The 21005-nt window shown below is 39.1% G+C and overlaps 1 pseudogene; it reads left to right on the forward strand.

Moving 5' to 3' along the window:
- The first annotated feature begins 16603 nt into the window (after positions 1–16603).
- LOC123818896 lies at positions 16604–17081 on the forward strand (annotated as a pseudogene).
- The last annotated feature ends 3924 nt before the right edge of the window (positions 17082–21005 follow it).

A 21005-nucleotide genomic window follows, 5' to 3' on the forward strand; every position in this document is an offset into this window, starting at 1 on the left:
CTAGGCCCAAGATAGAGCCACTCTTCCCCCGTGTGGCATGTCAACAAATAAAAACTTGGATTCCTTGTGCCCCTATAAATGCTCTGCTAGACCAGAAATGCAGTATGTCCAGTCAGCCAATTCTCGAACACCAAACCAAGCCTTGGCTCTACACTTAGTTTCTTGTTCCTATTCATGCTAAACAAGGTTGATCATGTGGCCCCAGCCAATCAGATATTTTTAATTTTTTTCCTCCTTTATTTTTATTCTTCATTCTATAAAAGCCTCCTGCCTTCCAGCTCATTTTGGAATTCTCCAAATGGAGACTATCTGCTTCATAAAGTGTTAAATAAAGTTTATTTGTATCACCTACATTGTTTTCTTTAATCATTTTTAACACTAGGAATCTTCAGTAAAGTCTTAATAAATGTTAGAAGCCCAGTCTGTGCTATGGTAAGGTGAATTAATAGAAGTTGAGATGGCATAGTAGGGGACACAGGTATCCCCTGGCCATACTCCCTACAGAAGGAGGGTGTAGAGAAGGGAGGGCCAGTGGTGCACTAAAGAGCCAACTCAGTAGTGTGACAAGTCAGAGAGCACAGGCTGTGTCTGAGTGTACCTAAGATTGTGCCTAGGACAGCCTCCCACATCCCCAGGAGACATTTTCGTGGACTAATTTCTAGCAATGAAGTTGATGGTGTCTCCAGAGTAATTTTGCTATTTCATGGAACTGTTATGTTAATTTTATTCATTTACATAGTCTAATAGAGCCAAGATATTTGAGTTATATGTACATGAAAGAATTATGAACCAGCAAGGCTGAATGATTTGTTCTAGATCACATGGGGGACTAAATCATAGTTCTGACTAAAATTAGCTCATTCTGTCTGGTTCTACCTTTCAGTAGGCATACCGCACAAAGCTAGCCTCTCAGCTTAATCCTTCTAATGACCTTCTGACTACAAAGGCAGGTATCATCTTTCTGCAGGAGCTTCACACTAGCAACCTCTGATAGCCAGGGGCAGATTCCAGGTTGCTTCCTGTTTGAAAACTTGAGTCTCCCTTTGGCCCACCTGCTGAATTCCTGTTTCCTGCCTGACTGACAGCCACAGCTGGCAGTTCACTTATGAAAGAGGGATGTCAAGTCCTTTTCCACATCGCTCAATTTTGGGATTTTGTTTTTTTATGATGACGATTTAATACATACTCATTATGTACAACACTGGAAAACACAAAAAAAGATACTGGAACAGACCATCTACATTATTTACTGTAATGATACTTAATAAACCAATATTCTGGTAAAATATCCTGAAAGTGGGAATTTATGGACATTACAATTTCATCAGCCATTTAAACATGTAAAAATCCTTTTAAATTTAAGTATCTCATTCAGGCTTTTGTTTTAAAAGCAGGTATATTGTACCACAGTCTTTTATATGGTTTATAACTTATACACTTATCTAACTCTTTTTTTAAAGATTTCATTTACTTATGTTTAGAGAGAGAGGGGAGGGGAGAGAGAAAGAGAGGGAGATAAACATCAATGCGTGGTTGCCTCTCACACGCCCCCTAACAGGAACCTGGCTTGCAACCTCAGCATGTACCCTGCCTGGGAATCAAACTCTCGACCCTTTGATTCACAGGCTGGTACTTAATCCACTGAGCCACACCAGCTAGGGCTACACTTCCTAACCCTTTTATAGCGAATCTCTTGAAGGACAGAAACATATCTTAACTCTTCTTATAATATGGTACCTATTAATGCTTTTACATATAGTAGGTGTTCATTAAATGCCCAATGACTTCAAAATCATGGAGTCATGATTAGTACTACAGATGATAGTTCAGAAGTGCCATTCCAAATTAAAGACCTCTAGAATTAGCAAAATAAATTTGAGTGCTATTATTTATCACACTCAAATATAATGATTCTTCTGATTTAAAGCATCATAGTTAATTACTGGCTTAATTTCCAATATGTGAAATACAGATGTACCATCTTTTGAGGAAATATAATATATAAATGTCTGAAATTCAAAAACAAATGGCCATGCTTAAATGTAATTACTACATAAGAGGGTTTTTGAAATATGAATGCCCTTCTGATTTTAAATGGTTGGTATTGAGTTAATCATAAAAAACAAATCACAAAGTTTTGTAAAAAGCTTATGTAACAAACATTTCTAATTCAAAGAAGCACTCATGTAATCAAGCATTTCAAAAGCATTTAGCATAAGTAAATGGAAAATTAATTACAAAAAATGTTTATCACAACTTCTCAAAAATGTCTTTTGCCAAAGGTGAAGCAGACTTCCTCTTCATGTGAACCAATAGCATACATGCTTGCTACTCTAACAAAGACATTAGATAACTTCCCCTGGATTCGGTATCTAAAGGGCAAGGGACGTCTTTTGAATATTGTCATGACCTTATGACAAGATAAAACAGATTCTAGCACAAGTTATTCCTGAGTCTATCATTCCTTGTTGCTTGGGTGCTTTGTTTTTCATATAAAATATTAATTTAACATGCAGATAGGAGAATCTTATTAATTAGTTAATTCAGATGAAATTCAACAGAAATATCCTTATGTGATTAGATTTTTCAAAGTAGGTAATACTCATCTATGCAAAGCATGAATATTGCATGCCTAGTTCTGGTCCAGGAAGCATTAAAAATTGTGATAAAAATCTAGGTTGAAAAGTAGCAGAACTTTTAAGCTGCTTTGACTACTTCTTAGGCTTTAGAAAATCCCTGTTCTATTTGTTTTTTCTTAATTCTTTAAATAATTTTTTATTATTCAATTATAGTTGACATACAATATTATATTAGTTTCAGGTATATAACATAGTGATTAGACATTTGTATAAATAACTTAAAAATGATCATCCCAATAAACCTAGTGACCATCTGATATCATAGTTATCACAATATTATTGACTATATTCCCTATGCTATAGTTTATATCCCCATGAGTATTTTGTAACAACCAATTTGGACTTCTTATTCCTTCTTCTTTTTCACACATCCCCTCAATCCCCTTCCTATTGGAACATAACATCAAAATGTTCTCTGTAACTACAAGTTTGTTTCTGTTTTGTTTATTCATTTACTTATTTTTAGATTCCACGTATAAATGAAATCATATGGTAATTGTCTTCCTCTGTGTGACTTATTTCACTTAGCATAATACCCTGTAGGTCCATTTATGTGGTAGCAGATGGCAAGATTTCATTCTTTATGACTGAGTAATATTTCATTGTATATATGTACCACTTTTACTTTATCCATTCATCTTTTGATGGACACTTAGGTTGCTTCCATATCTTGGCTATTATAAATAATGCTGCAAACACATGTGGATACTTATGACTCCTTGAACTGTTTTAAGTTTCTTTGCATAATTACCCAGAAGTGGAATTGCTAGGTTCTTCTTTGTCTCTTGTTATATAGCCTTTGGTTTAAAGTCTGTTTTCTCTGGTATAACTACTGATACCCATGCTTTTTATTTCCCATTTGCATTTTCATAAAATAACTTTTTCCAGCCCTTTACTTTCAGTTTGCGTGTGTCTTTCTATCTGAAGTAGGTCTCTTCTAGGCAGCATATGAATGGGTCTTGTTTTCTTATCCACCCTGTGCCTTTCTTTTTCCATTTCAAAATCATTTTTATTTTTTTATTTTAAGATTTTATTTAGTTATCTTTAGACAGAGGAGAAGGGAGAGAGAAAGAGAGAGAGAAACATCAATGTGTGGCTGCCTCTCATGTACCCTCAAGTGGGGACCTGGCCAGCAACCCAGGCATGTGCCCTGACTGGGTATCAAACCAGTGACGCTTTTGTTCGCAGGCCAGCACTCAATCCACTGAGCCACACCAGCCAGGGCTCATTTTTATCTTTTAATTACAGTTGACATACATTATTATATTAGTTTCAGGTCTACACCTCAGTGATTAGGCATTACATAGCTTACTAAGTGGTCATCCCAATAAATTTCATACCCATCTGACACTATACATAGTTATCACAGTATTACTCACTATATTCTTTATGATGTATTTTACATCCCCATGACTATTCTGTAACAGTTAATTTGCACTTCTTAATCCCTTCACCTTTTTCACCATTCCCCACCCCCTCCCTTCTAACACCCTTCAAAATGTTCTCTGTATTTGAGTCTGTTTCTGTTGTTCTTGTTTATTTTCTGGTGGTTTTTTTAGGATCAGTTGTTGATAAATACATATTTATTGTCATTTTCTTGTTCATAATTTTTTTCTTAAAGAAGAACCTTTAACATTTCATATAATATTGGTTTGGCACTCCTTTAGCTTTTTCTTGTCTGGAAGCTCTTTATCTGTCCTTCAATAGTAAATGATAGCTCTGCTGGGTACTGTTGGTTGTAGGTCCTTGCTTTTAATCACTTTGAATACCTCTTGCCAATTCCTCTGGCCTGCAAAGTCTCTGTTGAGAAATCAGCTGACAATGTTATGGGAGCCCACTTTTACGTAACTATCTGCTTTTCTCTTGATGCTTTTAAGATTCTTTTTCTTTAATGTTTCGCATTTTAATTATGATATGTCCTGGTGTGGGCCTCTTTGGGTTCATCTTGTTTGGGACTCTCCACACTTCCTAAACTTGTATGTCTATTTCATTCACCAAGCTAGGGAAGTTTTCTGTCATTATTTTTTTCAAATAGACTGTAAATTTTTTTATCTCTTTCTTTTCTTTCTGGCACATTCATGATGTGAACATCAGAGGCCCCTTACATTATCCTCATTGTTTTGGATTCATTTTTCTTTTTGCTGTTCTGATCAGGTGTTTTTTGCTTCCTTATATTCCAAATCACTGATTTGATTACCAGCTTCATCTACTCTGTTGCTGATTCCCTGTAAATTATTCTTTGTTTCAATTAGTGTACCTTCATTTCTGACTGGTCCTTTTTTATGCCACTGAGGCTCTCACTAAGGTTATTGAGCATTCTTATAACCAGTGTTTTCAACTCTGCATCCAGTAGACTGCTTCTCTCCTTTTTTTTTTTTAGTTCTTTTTCTGGAGTTTTGTTCTGTTCTTTCATTTGAGACATGTTTCTTTGTCTTCTCATGTTGGCCGCCTCCCTGTATTTGTTTCAATGTATTAGGTAGAGCTGCTATGTCTCCCAGGCTTGGCAGAATAGCATAATGTAACAGGTGTTTTGTAGGCTCTAGTGGCAAAGCCCTTCTGATGACCCAAGTTGGGCACTCACAGTGCACCCCCAAGTGGGCTGTATACACTTTTCACTCATAGCTGAACCTTGATTGCTCTTGGCATGTCAATGGGAGGGATTTACCCCTAGGACAATTAGCTGCAAGGACTGGCTACAACCACTAACTACTGGCCGCCTCCAACCACCGTGGAGGATCAGCTGTCCAGGTGACCACCCCACAGAGCAAGATTTACTTAAGCTGGGCTCTGGTGCCCACTGAGACTTACCCTTTGAGTACGTCATTTTTGATGGTGGTTGGGTGGTGATGCTTTCACGTGGTCTGAAGCTGTCCATTGGGTACACTGACAATGGGACCTCCAGGAAGGTGCAGACCAAGGTTGCCACTGCCTGTGCTCTGCCAGGGGCCACCTGGTGTGAGCTACAAGGTGATCTACAAATGGTTGCTACTTGTAACAGGAGGTGCCCATGTGATGCCAAGCTGCAAACCAAGGCCAGATGCTGCTAGTGCTGGGTCTGGGGCCACTAGTGAAAGGCAAAAAGAGCTCAGTGAGAACTGGTGCTGCTTGTTTGTGATATTCTAGGAAAATCTCAAGCATGAGCTAAGGCAGGCCTTTTGTATGGAAAAGACGTGGGCCTGCAAGTTGGGAGAGGCAGGGCCTCAGGAATCACCATGGTGAGGCAAACAGTGTAAGCCAGGTTGATGGAGATTCAGAGGGCCTGCCTGTCTGGGAGAAAGCTGCACCCTCCCCAATTCTTGCCCTGATGCCTGGCAATTCTGTTCCTTCCCATATGTTCATGGTGCCTTTAGAGCTACAGCCCCAGCACTGCAGCTCAGAGAAAGTGATTCTATGTAAGTCTGTGCACAAGCCCTTTAAGAGGAACTGCCTGGGACTCCAGAATTCCTCAGCCTCAATCCCTGCTGTTTTCTACAGCCAGAAGTTACAGAGACTTCTCTTCCTGGCTCTGGAATCATAGAGTAAGGGGACCTATAGTGGGGCTGGGACCCCTGGCTCCTCAGGAGGGACCTCTACAGCTGAAATATTCCTCCTGATTTTTATCTGCCACATGTGGGTGTGAGACAAGCCCATTCTGCATCTCCTACCTGTTTTGATGTGGCTTTTTAAAAAAATTTCCCTAGTTGTAAAACATCCATTCAACCAGATTTCAAGTGGTTCTAAATGATGATGTTCTGTAGTTCGGTTGTAATTTTGATGCGGTTATGGGAGGAAGCGAGTATCCCACTTACCATCTTGCCTACAAGTTTCCAATTTGGGGCTTTGAGGCATTAAATTATGCTAGCAATGTCTAATCTAGCTTCATACTAGTTTTGATCCTTATTTGTTTTGGATTCCCTTATGTCATCCTTGAACAGATTTGCTCCCCTTCCTCACAAGGAACTTGTGAGATCAAACAACACTCTGAAGACAAAATGAGGATTCCCCATAGCCAATCCTCATCAATTCTAGAGCAGCCTACCATCTCCGGTTTGTGGGTTTACTGGCCAATATCACCTCATGGTCAGACAGTCTTCTTCCTCTAAAGGATATGGCTACCAAAATATGGCAAATGCAGTGTTAGGCCACATAAATGCTACTATGATGCTCAGAAGAAAAGAGGTGTGGTGGCCTCACTCTAAGGTAGTTAGTCCACACCTGTATTAACCAAGTGAGATAAAACCAGATGTGAAGGGACTAAAAAATATGTCATATGTAAAATTTAGCCTGATGGTTTCACCTGCAGAAGGGAAAACTCACAGGAATATGATAAACTGAAGTTGAGACATCTGTTATTTCAGAGGGAAGGGAGAGGATGTCGTTTCAAATATAAGGGCAAAAATTATGATAATCTTAAAATGGAACAGGTTATCTTTTTAAATAGTGGATGTCAACTCTCTTGGCACATGTGTGATTTCTTTTTAAAATACCCTCTTTAGAGGCCAAGTTTACAAGGTCCTAATTTATTTGTCATATTCTAGTCTTATCTATAAATTGATTTAAAAATTCTTCCTTGTTAAAAGTGTGTCTTTACCTCACATCTGATTATTCAGGATGCTACTCTTATCAGTTGCTGCGGTAAGATTCTTACAAAGATTGTGTTATCTTGAAACACCATGCCTGTACACAGAGTACAGCGAGTGTAACAGGACTCCTACAGAGTTCCTGTCTGGCAGTTTAATGGCCTGTAATGGTCCTTCTCCTTTTCAGATGGTCAGTAGCTATTCTGAAATTGCCAAATAAAATCCTGATGAAAACAGAGTGTTCAGTAAAATACCAAACTAATTTTTGTGTATGTCTTGAGGAAATGACATTCTTTTATGGGAAAGAGAAATCAACATTTTACCAGACGCTGCCTGGGCTTTAGTGTCAAACCCAGTGCCCTTCAAACTTTAATATTGGTCTGCATTTATTATAATTTTATTTATTTTTTAAAGTTTATTTTATTGATTATGCTATTATAGTTTCTTCATTTTTTCCCCTCTCCATGCAGCAACCCCTTCTCACCTGCATTCCCTCCCCTTAGTTCATGTCCTTGGGTCATTCACATAAGTTCTTTGGCTTCTCCATTTCTCATACTATTCTAAACCTCCCCCTGTTTATCTTCTACCTACTACTTAGGCTTCTTATTTCCTGTACCTTTTCCTCCATTCTTCCCCCACCACCTCCCCACTGATAACCCTCCATGTGATCTTCATTTCTGTGATTCTGTTCCTGTTCTAGTTGTTTGCTCAGTTTTTGTTTTTGATTTTAGGATCAGTTGCTGATACTAATGAGTTTGTTGTCATTTTACTGTTCATAGATTTTTATCTTGTTTTTCTTAGATAAATCCCTTTAATATTTCACATAATAAGGGCTTGGTGATGATGAACTCCTTTAACTTGACCTTATCTGGGAAGCATTTTATCTGCCCTCCCATTCTAAATGAAAGCTTTGCTGGATAGAGTAATCTTAGATGTAGGTCCTTGCCTTTCATAACTTCAAATTATTCTTTGTTGGGTACCGCTCTGTGTGGTTTAAGAGCTTGCTCTTTCAGGGCTACAAAACCACACAGAGTGGTCCCCGACACTTCTTTCCAGCCCCTTCTTACCTGCAAGGATTCTTTTGAGAAATCAGCTGATAGGCTTATGGGAATTCCTTTGTAGGTAACTGTCTCCTTTTCTCTTGCTGCTTTTAAGATTCTCTCCTCATCTTTAATATTGGGTAATATAATTATAATGTGCCTTCCTTAAGTCCAACTTCCTTGGGACTCTCTGAATTTCCTGAACTTCCTGGAAATTTATTTCCTTTGCCAGATTAGGGAAGTTCTCCTTCATTATTTTTTCAAATAAGCTTCAATTTCTTGCTCTTCCTCTTCTCCTTTGGCACACCTATGATTCGGATGTTGGAACATTTAAAGTTGCCCCAGAGATTCCTAGGCCTCTCCTTGTTTTTTTCTGAATTCTTGTTTCTTCATCCTGTTCTGGTTGAAAGTTTATTTCTTCATTCTGCTGCAAACCATTGATTTGAGTCCTGGTTTCCTTCCCTTCACTCTTGGTTCCCTGTATATTTTCCTTTATTTCACTTTGCATAGCCTTCACTTTCTCCCCTATTTTGTGACTATACTCAACCATTTCTGTGAGGACCCTGATGACCAGTGTTTTGAACTCTGCATCTCATAGGTTGGCTATCTCTTCATCACTTAGTTCTTTTTTTTGGACTCTGGATCTGTTCTTTCATTTCAGCCATATTTCTTTGTCTTGGTACACCATTGTCTTTGTCCGTTACATTGTAAGGAGTGAAGCCTTAGGTATTCACCAGGATGGGGCAACCCAACTTGCTGCATTTTGACAGTGTATATGGGGGAGGCATCAGAGAAGGAACAATGCTGCTTGCTTAGCTCTTGGCCCACTTTCAGTCACTTCCTCCACTATTCACAAGCAAATTGGGCTTTTCTGGTGCTGATTCCCAGGTGGGTAGGTTTGTGTATGTTGTAGGACCCCATGGGTCTCTCCAATGAACTCTCGTGTGAGGTTGGGAGTTTCTCCCACCATGGCCACCTCCACAAGTTTTTACAGCCAGAGGTTTTGAGGCTTTATTTCCCCATGTTGGAACCCTGGGTTGTGGGGTCTGTCTTGCTCCCTAGTTGTTCCTCCTATTTTTTTTGCATGCAAATGTGAGACCACCCACTCTGCCATCCACTGCCTTGCTACATGTCCTCTCTGTACCAGGTGCCCATTTGCACTCCTTTTACCAGTTTGGATGAATGTTTCTTCTTTAATTCCTTGGCTGTCATACTTCCATACAGTTTGACTTTCTGTCAGTTCTAGTTGTTGTTGTTGTTTTTCATTTGTTGTTGTCCTCCTTTTGGTTCTGCAAAGAGGCAAAGTGTGTTTACCTATGCCTCCACCTTGGCTGGAAGTCCATTTTATATTATTTTTTAAAATTATCATGAACATATCTTCCCACCTTTATTCTTAGTGTAATTCCAAGAATTCTCAACTAAGTTCCAGGAGGAACTAAAGTCCTCAATTGAAGTCTGTTGAAATGTACATTATTCTATTCAATTCCTCATCATTATTACCTTTCCACACTAACATCTATTGAAGTGCATGCATTTCACATATTCTCTACCTGTAAGGTCAACACTGCTTTCTGCAACAACAGCATTCCCTCATTAAAACATGACTGACAATGCCACTTTTTAAACCACTTTTTTTGGCAGAAATAACACTTGATTCTTAGATATGATACAGGTCTTTAGACCAGTCCTTTCTGCCAGGACATGGCAAGGGCTTCCTCTTATTGTTTTCAATGATCTGATTCACCGCCTCCCCTGGGGACAGGATTTTGTGACACCACAGTGTCCCATTCTGTGTCCCAGCCTGTACTGGACCTCCTGCTCCTCATCCTGGAATGGTGATAATATATGAAGAGACCAAGAAAATCCTCTGCTTACCATCAGAGAGAAGCCTCTCTCAAATCACTTGCATGACGTAGAAGATTGTCATGAATTGTACCCTCTTTTTATTTGTTCACTTTGGCTAACTTAAGGTTCTACTTTCTTTGACTCATGACTTCAGATAACTGCAGGTCAAAAGGTGAAAGTAACAGAATGTAATAATGTACAAGATACATGCAAGAACAAACACCTGCTGGGAGAAGCCAGAGGCTTTCTCTGCCCCTTGGCAGGCATTCGGTTTCCCTGGGCCACCTTTATAATGGATTTCCTCACTAAGCTCTCTGCTTCTCTGTAACACAACACCAACTTCATGGCTGTTTCAACAACAAGTGCTCACTTCCACCCATGCCAAGAGCCACTGGGATACTCATGTTCGTCATCTTTTACCTCCACAAAAGCATCAACAAGATTGGTCTTGTCTAAGGAACCCCCTATATTTATAATCAGGGTGACTTTGCATCCTGTTTTTCCCTGGTACAATCATGTACAATCCTGACACAATCACAATTTTGCCTGTTGTTAGTACCTCTTTCCTTTCTCAAAAATATCTCAGTTTGGGTATAAATTATGATGATATTTTATTTATATCCTGTTTTAGATAGAACCTACCCTCCCTTTTTTCACCTGTCAGGTTAAAATGTTACGTTATGCCCCACGTTACCACCCCAGACTGATAGCCAGGCAGAAATAACCAATCAAACCCTAAAGCTGTATCTCCAAAGTCATTCTCTGCACTACGAAGATAACTAACTGGTCATTTCTCCTTCTTCCCATCTCACTTGTTTATTTAAATGTCATCTACTCTTACCTCAGGATACCAAATGTGCATAAACTACCATTTCTAACATGGATACTTCTTGGACTTTATTCTTTTTGTCAGTGTTTGAAGGTGTAAAACATGTTGAGAAATTCTAAGTCACAAAGGATCACTGACAGGCTTTCTTAAGGAAGCCAAAGTGATATTCAAATAATATGTCAGCAGGGGTACTCAGGGACAACCCCACTGGCATGTTCCTTATCTCGATAGCATTTTGGTAACTTCTTTTCTTACAACCTTTCACAACTCTGCATGGCACCCTTCTCATCTCCTCAGCATTATAGTCATCATCATAGTGGTCACTTACAACTACACCTCCTGAATGTTCTCAAATTCACTAGCTTCTCCTTATCCTACCCAATTCAACCCCTATCCTTCATACTAATAAAGATATTTAGGAATATGTAGTTCATGTCATACCAGATTCTTGGTTCTACTGGATAAAAGTCCAGTACTTCAACAAATAGAATACAAGCAGAAGGCCAATGCTGAGTTTGTCGCCTAATCTCTGCTGATAATTTGTGGTCCTTGGCCATTACCCTACAGAAATGATGTAGAGACCCATAATGCTGGGATGTCTCCTGTGTCCTGGTCCCTAGAAAACTCTGCAGTCACCTGGAGAAGAGGGCCACCACTTCTTATGCCCAAGGATCTGACATCCTTCCTGCCCCTAGAATTCCTAAAAAGACATGTGACAGAAAGCCTCCATGGGCTAAAATTCCCTAGCCTCTGACTCTGCCTACCTCCTGCTTCACCCATATTCTTTGCTTCTGTACAACCAATTTGACTGTTGTGGCACTGGGAAACAGGCAGGACAGTGTGTTGTTGTTCATTGATTCCCAAAAGTCTGTTACAGAATTAGGCAATAGGCATCAACTGAGCAACAAACACATCTCAGCTCCTCTATAACTTTTAACTGTCTTTTCATATGCTTCCCCTTAAGTGTTGATCTGAGGAATGGGGACAAATAGAATAAGTGGTCTGGTATCAGAGTCAATAGCCTTGAAGATAATGGGTCTTCAGGTTGTATGTGGTCCAATTGCTAATGAGGCTAAATCAAGCATGAGCTCTCATCTCTAAAAGAATGAAAAACAGAGGGGTCTTGGAGAGAAGAAAGAAGCCAACCTAGTATGGAGCAGGAGGGTCATGCTGTTTAAATGCAGACCTATTCAGGATATATAAGATTAAAAGGCTGCTAACACAGTTGCTTTTCACAAAGCAAGTAGGTTGGGAGCATGCCTGTCATCGTGGACATGTAATTAAAGGACTCGTGATACCCCAGTTATCTCTTAGAAGGTTCTGTTTCCAAGTACTTTATCTCTAGGTCTGAGGAATGAAGGAAAGTAAAGAGAGACAGCTGTGTTCTAATAAATGGGTTTCTATTTTGAGAGCCTGGATATCAAAAGTGTTTAATCTGATCAGTCTGACACAGGTTAGGAAGGAAGTCTGAAAGCTTAGCAAGTGCTGAGAGCTGTAAATTTTCATCACTCTTAGCTGGAGCTATCTATTACACTCATCCACTAGATGGGGACAGGTTTTAGGCAACAGAGCTAGGTGGAAATTCAGTCTGGAGTTTAGTTCCATGTCCCAAAGATAGTTCATGAGAGCAGCAGGTGTCAAAGGATCTAACACCAATCGTAAGAAGTGATCCAAAAAGCAGACAAAATACAACATCAAGGAATTTAGGCTTAAGACATACTCAGAAATTCAGACTGACAACTGGCAGGCACTAAGAAAGTATATCAACAAGTGAAATGGCCTCTATCCCAATGGGTGCGGGAATGGGACATCAGTTGGGGAAAAGGCATGGCCAAAGCAAGGGAAGCTTCTAGTTCTCAGTCAACTCCTTAGTACCAAGGACCTCAGGCTCAAGCAAAAGAGAGGAATTAAGTCTTGTGAATCAGGAAATCAAGTTGTTAGATTGGGGACATAAGATTAGAGTCAACACTAGGATATTTTGTGTACCTTAATGAGTCTGAAGTAAGGATAAATCCTAGAGCCTGACTAGGAAAAGATGGAGGCAGAAGGGGATTAGATATACCCACATTAGATGGAGGCGGGGATTAGATACAGCTTTAAATTATGAAGCATTTAAAATAAACTAAAAATAATATAACAGATCACTTTCTTACAGGTAAAATATTCCAGGGAGAGCTAAATACTCATTCTCACTATCCTTTTTCCTTTTCCGCTTCATAGGAAACCACCATCCTGAAATTTATATATATCATTACCATGAATGTTTTTATACTTTTACTGTATGAGTATGACTTCATAAACAATTTATACTACCTCTGAGTGTTTACAATTTTTACATATGTTTTCATGTAGTATATAAATATATTTGTCAACCTGCTTATTCTTTCATTCAGCATTTAAAAATCCAACATATTGATTGATACATATTGATTTAATGTACTCAGTTGTGTTAATAAATGAGCTTATTTATTCATTTTTTGACTATTAAATGTCTCTTCTTCATTAGTACATTTTTGCAATACACATCATTGTATGTATCTTTTTTGTGCCTATATGTGTATAACTAGCAGTGGAATTGATGGGTCATAGACCAGATGCATCTTCAACTTATTAGGTGTAACCACGCAAGTCAGCAATAGGTACCGATTTACACTCCAACCGGTAGAGTGTATGGATTCCCATTTTCTTTCATCCTTGCCCAAAGCTGTTTTATTTCACAGTTTTGTTAGTCAGGGGGATCTAAGTGATATCTTGCCCTGGCTGGTGACAGAACGTAGGCCCTGTCAAGGCACGTGACTGGGGCTGAGGGTTCAGTCCTCAGTGGGGGCACATGCAAAAGGCAAACAACTGCTGCTCCTCTCTCATATCAATGTTTATCTCCCCCTCTCTCTCCTGCATGTCCCCTCTCTTTAAAAATCAATAAGCATGTCCTTGGGTGAGGATAAAACAAAATAAAGTGATATCTCTTTTCCCTGCATTTCTCTAGCTGCAGTATTATTGAACATATTTTAGATATGTATTGACTATTCTGAATTCCTTTTATGGAAATTGCCTGTTCAGACAATTTCTAGTGAATTTTCGGTTTTTAAAAACTGATTGGTATATATTTATACAGATGGCAGAGAAACAAAAAAAAAAACAATGTTCAGTAACATTAATTGTTAAAAAAAAATGTAAAGTAAAGCTACAAGGACCTACTAGAACTTACCTTTTACAACTGCTTTAAAAACTGACAATACCAAGTATGGCAAGGATAGAAGTCATGGGATCAAATACTCACACATCAATGGTGGCAATAAAAATGGCACAGCACTTTGGAAAACAGTATGGATATTCTTAGAAAGTTAAACATATTATCTACCATATAACCTAGAAGGCCTATAATGTCTACCTGAGAGAAAGGTAAACACATGTTCATACAATATCCTGTACACAAATTTTTATGGTGGATGTATTTTTTTCAATATATTTTATTGATTATGCTATTATAGTTTTCCCAATTTTTCCTCCACGGCCTCCCTCCACCCAGCACCCCGCATTCCCTCAAGCAATCCATCCTCTTATTTCATGTCCATGGTCATGCATACAAGTTCTTTGGCTACTCCATTCCCTTCACTGTTCTTAACATCTCCCTGTCTATTCTGTATCTACCAATTTGTTCTTAATCCCTGTACCTTTTCCCTCGTTCTCCCACTTACCCTTCCCAACTGATAACCCTCCAAATGATCTCCATATCTATGATTGTTTCTGTTCTGCTTGTTTGCTTAGTTTGTTTTTTAGATTAAACTGTTGATAAGTATGTATTTACTGCCATTTTATTGTTCATAGCTTCAATTTTCTTTTTCTTAAACAAGTCCCTTCTCACATTTCATATAATAATGGCTTGGTGATGATGAACTCCTTTAGTTTTACCTTGTCTGGGAAGCACTTTATTTGACCTTCCATTCAAAATGATAACTTTGCTGGATGGAGTAATCTAGGTTTTAGGTCCTTGCATTTCATCACTTTGAATACTTCTTGTGAGTCCCTTCTAGCCTGCAGAGTTTCTTTTGAGAAATCAGCTCACAGTCTTATGGGGACTCCTTTCTAGGCAAATCTCTGCTTTCCTCTTGCTGTTTTTAAGATTCTCTCTTTATCTTTAACCATTTTAATTATGATGTATCTTGGTATTGTCTTCTTTGCATCCATCATTTTTGGGACTCTGCTTCCTGGACTTCTATGTCTACTTTCTTCACCAAATTAGGGAAGTTTTCTTTCATTATTTTCTCAAATAAGTTTTCAACTTCTTGCTCTTTCTCTTCTTTTATTGGCACCCCTATGATTTGAATGTTTGAAGTTGTCCCAGGGGCTCCTTACCCTATCTTCATTTTTGGAGGGGGGGGATTCTTTTTTCTTCTTGCTGTTCTGACTGAATTATTTTCCTTCTTTGTGTTGCAAGTCATTGATTTGATTCTTGGCTTTATCCACTTCACTGTTGATTCCCTGTATATTTTTCTTTATTTTACTCAGTTTAACCTATATTTATACCTGGGTCCCTTCTATGTTGTTGAATTACCCAATGAGTTCCTTGAGCATTCTAATAACCAGTGTTTTGAACTCTGCATCTGATAGATTGCTTATCTCCATTTTGATTAGTTCTTTGTTCTAGAGTTTTGTTCTGTTCTTTCATTTGGGTCATATTTCTTTGTCTTTTCTTTTTGGCAGCTTCCATGTATTTGTTTCTATCTATTAGCTAGAGCTGCATTGACTCTCTGTCTTAATAGAATGACCTATTGTAGAAAAAAACACCGTAAGTTGGATGGGGCAGAGCTTTAGGTAATCACCAGTGCAGGGCAAACCGTGTGAGCCAGGTCAATGAAGTCTCAGATATGGTGCTGACACTCTGTGGATTTGTGTGGGGGAGGGGTCAGAAAAGGGACAATGGCTGCTGCCTGGCTTCTGGAGTTTTGTCTGGGAAGAAGCTGTCCCCCAGCTCTTGCCCTGATGCCAGGCACATCAGTTTCTCCCTGTGTGCCACTGGTGCTCTTCAAGCTGCTGCTCCAGTATTGGAGCCCAGAGTGGGTGAGTCTGTGTAAGTCCTAAATTCATTGTGGACCCTTTAAGAGGAAATACCTGAGAATCCTGCAATGTCTTCCACTGCCCCAATACCCAGAGGTTTTTACAGCCAGAAGTTATGGGGACTTATCTTCCTGGCATTGGAACCGTGGGCTGAGTGGTCTGGTGTATGGCTGGGTTCCCTCACTTGTAAGATATCTCTCCTGATTTTTATCTACCACACCTGGTTGTGGCATTGCCCCATCTGCATCTCCACCCCACCTACCCATCTGAATGAATGTGATGTAAAGCTTTAATTTCTTGGTTATTTGACTTCCATACAGCTCGACTGTCTGACAAATATGGGTTACAGTTGTATTGTAGTTTAGTTGTAATTTTTGCTGGAGGCAAGCTGTGTTTACCTACACCTCCATCTGGACAAGAACTCGAAATACAGTGGATGTATTCGTAATCATTCCAAAAGGCAAATAACCTAATGTTTCTTAACTGATGAATAAATAAACAACAATAGCAACAACAAAAAACTGATACATCCATATGGAGGAACACTACTCAGCAGTAAAAATGAGAAAACAGGTCTTCCAGTTCGGCTCGCTGCAGAAGTCGGAAGTTGGAAGTTGGAGCTAACTTCTCGCGGGCCACTGGAGGAAGATGGCGGTGGAGCCGCGCATCACCCAGGAGGAAATTAAGAAAGAACCAGAGAAGCCAATAGACCGGGAGAAGACGTGCCCTCTGCTGCTCCGCGTCTTCACCACCAACAACGGGCGCCACCACCGCATGGATGAGTTCTCTCCAGGGAACGTGCCTTCTAGCGAGTTGCACATCTATACCTGGATGGATGCCACCTTGAAAGGGCTGACTAGTTTAGTAAAAGAAGTCTACCCAGAAGCCAGGAAGAAAGGCACACACTTCAATTTTGCAATTGTTTTTACGGATATTAAAAGACCTGGCTATTGAGTAAAGGAGATTGGCAGCACCATGTCTGGGAGAAAGGGGACTGATGATGACCCTGACCCTGCAGTCGCAGAAATTTCAGATAGGAGATTATCTGGACATAGCAATCACCCCTCTGAATCGGGCACCGCCTCCTTCAGGGGGTATGAGGCCATATTAAATTTTGTTGACTAAAAAAAAAAAAAAAGAGAAAACAATATAAACAATGAGATGATCTCAAAAATTTTATGCCCAGTGAAAGAAGCCAGGCTCAAAAAGCTCTGACTAAACTGAAATGACGTTTGGAAAAAGCAAACACATAGGGATGGAACATACATCAACAACTGTCAAGAGCTAGGGAGTATTGTTGGGGAGTATTGATTACGAAGGCGGCCTACAAAACTTTTTGTAGATGAAATATTCTATACCCTAATTGTGGTACTGAATATACAACTGTTACGCATTTGTCAAAATTCATAGAACTATACTAAAAAGGATGTGTTCCTGTTTATAAATTATACCTCAGTAAACCTGACTTTAAAAAAAAGTGATTTGTAGGAGATGCGCATATATATTGTACATATGACACATGCACATATATCTACATATGTATATTTAACATGGATACAAATGCTTGTATGTCTGGAAATACTTTTTGCAGTCTGTGATCTGTCTTGTAACATTTATATGTTGCTTATTATTGAACAGAATCTTAAAACTTTTTATTTAATCAAATTTATAATTCTATTCTTAAAATGGGCTATCCTTTTTGTATCTTATTTAAAATAATTCTTACCTATCTTATTGACAGAAAAATATTCTCGCTGGATTTGGAGTAAAAGGGAGAAAACTGTACTTGAACAATGATTAAAATAAAATTTAAAAAAAGAAAAAAAGAAAAATATTCTCTTGTGTTTCCTTCTAAGAAGTTTGATTCTTGCTTTTCATATTTATGTCTTTTATTTGTTAGGAATTTACTTTGAGTATGGGATGAGGGAGTGATCTAATATATTTTTATTTCCCATTATGAATATTAATTATTCCAGCACAATATCTTGAACAATTTTTTCTCCCCCCACCCTTAATTTTTAACTATCAACTTTCTTTCTTAAAGCCTGGGGAATATGCCTGACACTACTCAGATTTTTCTTTTTTAAAAATATTTTTTCTTGATTAAGGCCAAACCTTTTATTTATTTATTTATTTACTTATTTTTAGAGAGAGGGGAAGGGAGGGAGAGAAACAACAATGTGTGGTTGCCTCTTGTGCAGCCCTTGCTGGGAACCTGGCCTGCAATCCAGGCATGTGCTCTAATTGGGAATTGAACCAGCAACCCTTTGGTTTGCAGGCTGGCATTCAATCCACTGAGCCACACAAGCCAGGGTCAGATTTTTCTGTTCATATTTTGTCCTCTAAAATAATATGACATTCAAAAGTAAGGAAATGTTACCTTTTGTGACAGCGTGGATGGACCTGGAGATTACTATACTGATGAAATAAGCCAGTCATGGAAAGACAAATACTATATGATCTCACTTATATGGGGAAACTAATGAACAAAATACATTAATAAACAAAATAGAAACAGAAGCATTGGTACAGAGAACATACTGACAGTTGTCAGAGGGAAGAATGGCACTGAATGAAAGAAGGTGAAAGAATTAACAAAAAAAATATGCATAACCCACAGACACAGACAACAGTGTGAGGATGGCCCATAGGAAGGGGGGCTGAGGGATGAGTAGAGACAAGCTGGCAGGGTGGTAAATGGGGACATTTGCAGTAGTGTCAACAATAAATTAATTTAAAAAATTTTTAGCCCTGGCTGGTATAGCTCAGTGGATTGAGTGCCAGCCTGAGAACCAAAGCATTGCTGGTTCAATTCCCAGTCAGGGCACATGTCTGGGTTGTGGGCCAGGTCCTCTGCTGAAGGTGGTGCGAGAGGTAACCACACATTGATGTTTCTCTCCCTATCTTTCTCCCTACCTTCCCCTATGTCTAAATATAAATAAATAAAATCTTTAAAACAATTTTTTTTTAAAGTAGAGCCCTAGCTCATTGGTTCAATTGGTTGGAGTGTCCCAGGTACTAAAAGGTTGCAGGTTTGATTCTGGGTCAGGGCACATAACTAGGTTGTGGGTGTGATCCCTGGTTGCAGTGCTTATGGGAAGCAACTGATCAATGTTTCTCTCTCATATTGATGTTTCTCTCTCTATCCCATTGCTTCTCATTCCAAAATCAATACACATATCCTCAAGTGAGGATAAAAAAATGTTTTTAAAAAGAGAACTCCTGGACACTGACAACAGTGTTGCAGTGACAGAGGGTGGGGGATGGGTGGAGGTGGAAGAGGGTTTGGGGGAATAGATGGTGATTAAAAATAAATGAATAAATAAAAATAAAATAACATGATATTCTACAAGCTAAAATCTTGTCACTTCTGAGAGATAACATTGATACAAATAAAGTCCTTATTATATGCTTTCCTTCAGAAGAAAAATTCTCAAATTTACCTAGAACTCAGTCTCCCCTTCAAGTTAGTTTTAAAAAATTCTTATTCAGTTAAAAAAATAAAATCTTCATTTATGTTTTAAACATATAAACTAATAAGTATTCTAATAATATATATTGAGGTTGTATAACCTCAAACACACAGAAGAATCAGCTTCAGCACTAACTGACTGTTAAGGAGTGCGGTGGAGACTGGAGAAGGCTGGTTCAGCACCCACAGGCATCAGCGCTGGAGGGATAATTAAGTGGCCAGTTGGATCCCCCTGAGAAGAATGGGGTCTAAACCCTAAGATGGGATCCCCAGCCTAGAGCACCAGAGTCCAAAAAGTACACAGATCACAACTGGTGTCTAAACCAGCAGGGTTGCTCTCCAACCGAGATGGTGGGCTGGAGAAGCTGAGAGCCACTTAAAGGCCCAACTCACAATTTTCATTTTCAGCCACATACCCTGGGCTCTGGCAAAGGCAGGGGTGTGGGGGGGAGGGGTGTGGAGAGTGGACTGGAGGTGCTTGAGGAGAGACTGTGGACAGAAGCTTTGGGGAGAGAACTGAAAGAGTAGATGCTGGGATCTCAGTGCTGAATTCCCCATACAGCAGCAGCCATCCTGCTCAGGCAGACTAGTCTCCTCTGAGCAGCAGCAGCCTGAGGGGAAACAGTAGCCCTGATCCCAAGAGGGATTCTGCCCCACCCTATGGTGCTTAAACCTGACTGCTGAGTGCAGGGTGGCTACATTAACAACTGTAGGAGTCAGCCACAGATAGTAGAGCCCTGGAAGTCTCAAACTAGCTATCAATGGGGTGAATATCTGACATCACCGGAGGTGGATCCAGAAAGAAAAAAACTGGTAAAGACAAGAGGCAACTGAAATCCACTGTCGTCTTCTGTATGATTTTCGATATTTTCTTTCCTGCATAGCTTTTTAACATTCATTTCTTGTCAAGCAAGTTTGTGCATATTAAGTCACTAGATTTTATACTATAGTTTATCTCAATTCACATATTTTGCCCCTCCCTTCTCTTACTCCATTTTACCTTGTTTCCTCTTATTATTTTCATTTTAAATTTTGTTTTCTCTTGTGCTACAACTTGTCTCCATTCCACACTCTTACTGTTTCTTCCCCGTTCACACACACAAAACCAATTTTCTTGTCCATGGTCATCTCATATCCTTTTTTACCCCTGCTCTTAAAATACCCATGTTCTTGCTCCTCCTTCAGCAATCTTTGCTAGGTGGTTGTGGGTAGTGTAGTTGTTGTTGCATTTTTCAATTTAATCTCTAGATTTTCACTAATTTTGTGTTTCAAATATCAAACTTATTGGTCCCTTGTTCTATTCCTTTTGCATCTCAAATTTTTAAGTTTTGCCCTGTTTTGCCTGTGTTTTTTTGTTTCTTCTATTTCTCATTCATCCTGCCCTTTTATTTTTCTTTATTCTCCTTTTTCTTTTTCCTTTCATCTCAAACTTTAATTTTTCCCTGTCTTAGCCTGCTTTTTGTTCCTCGCTGTTAGTATTCCTTCTGCCTCTATCATTTCAAATGCCCTTCTCATTCCTCTAAACATTTCTTAAGCTTTTCTTTGTTTCTTTTTTCTCTTATT

This window comes from Phyllostomus hastatus, unplaced genomic scaffold (assembly GCF_019186645.2).
Source record: "Phyllostomus hastatus isolate PE091 unplaced genomic scaffold, TTU_PhHast_1.1 phas_contig_29, whole genome shotgun sequence".
NCBI classification, from domain to species: domain Eukaryota; kingdom Metazoa; phylum Chordata; class Mammalia; order Chiroptera; family Phyllostomidae; genus Phyllostomus; species Phyllostomus hastatus.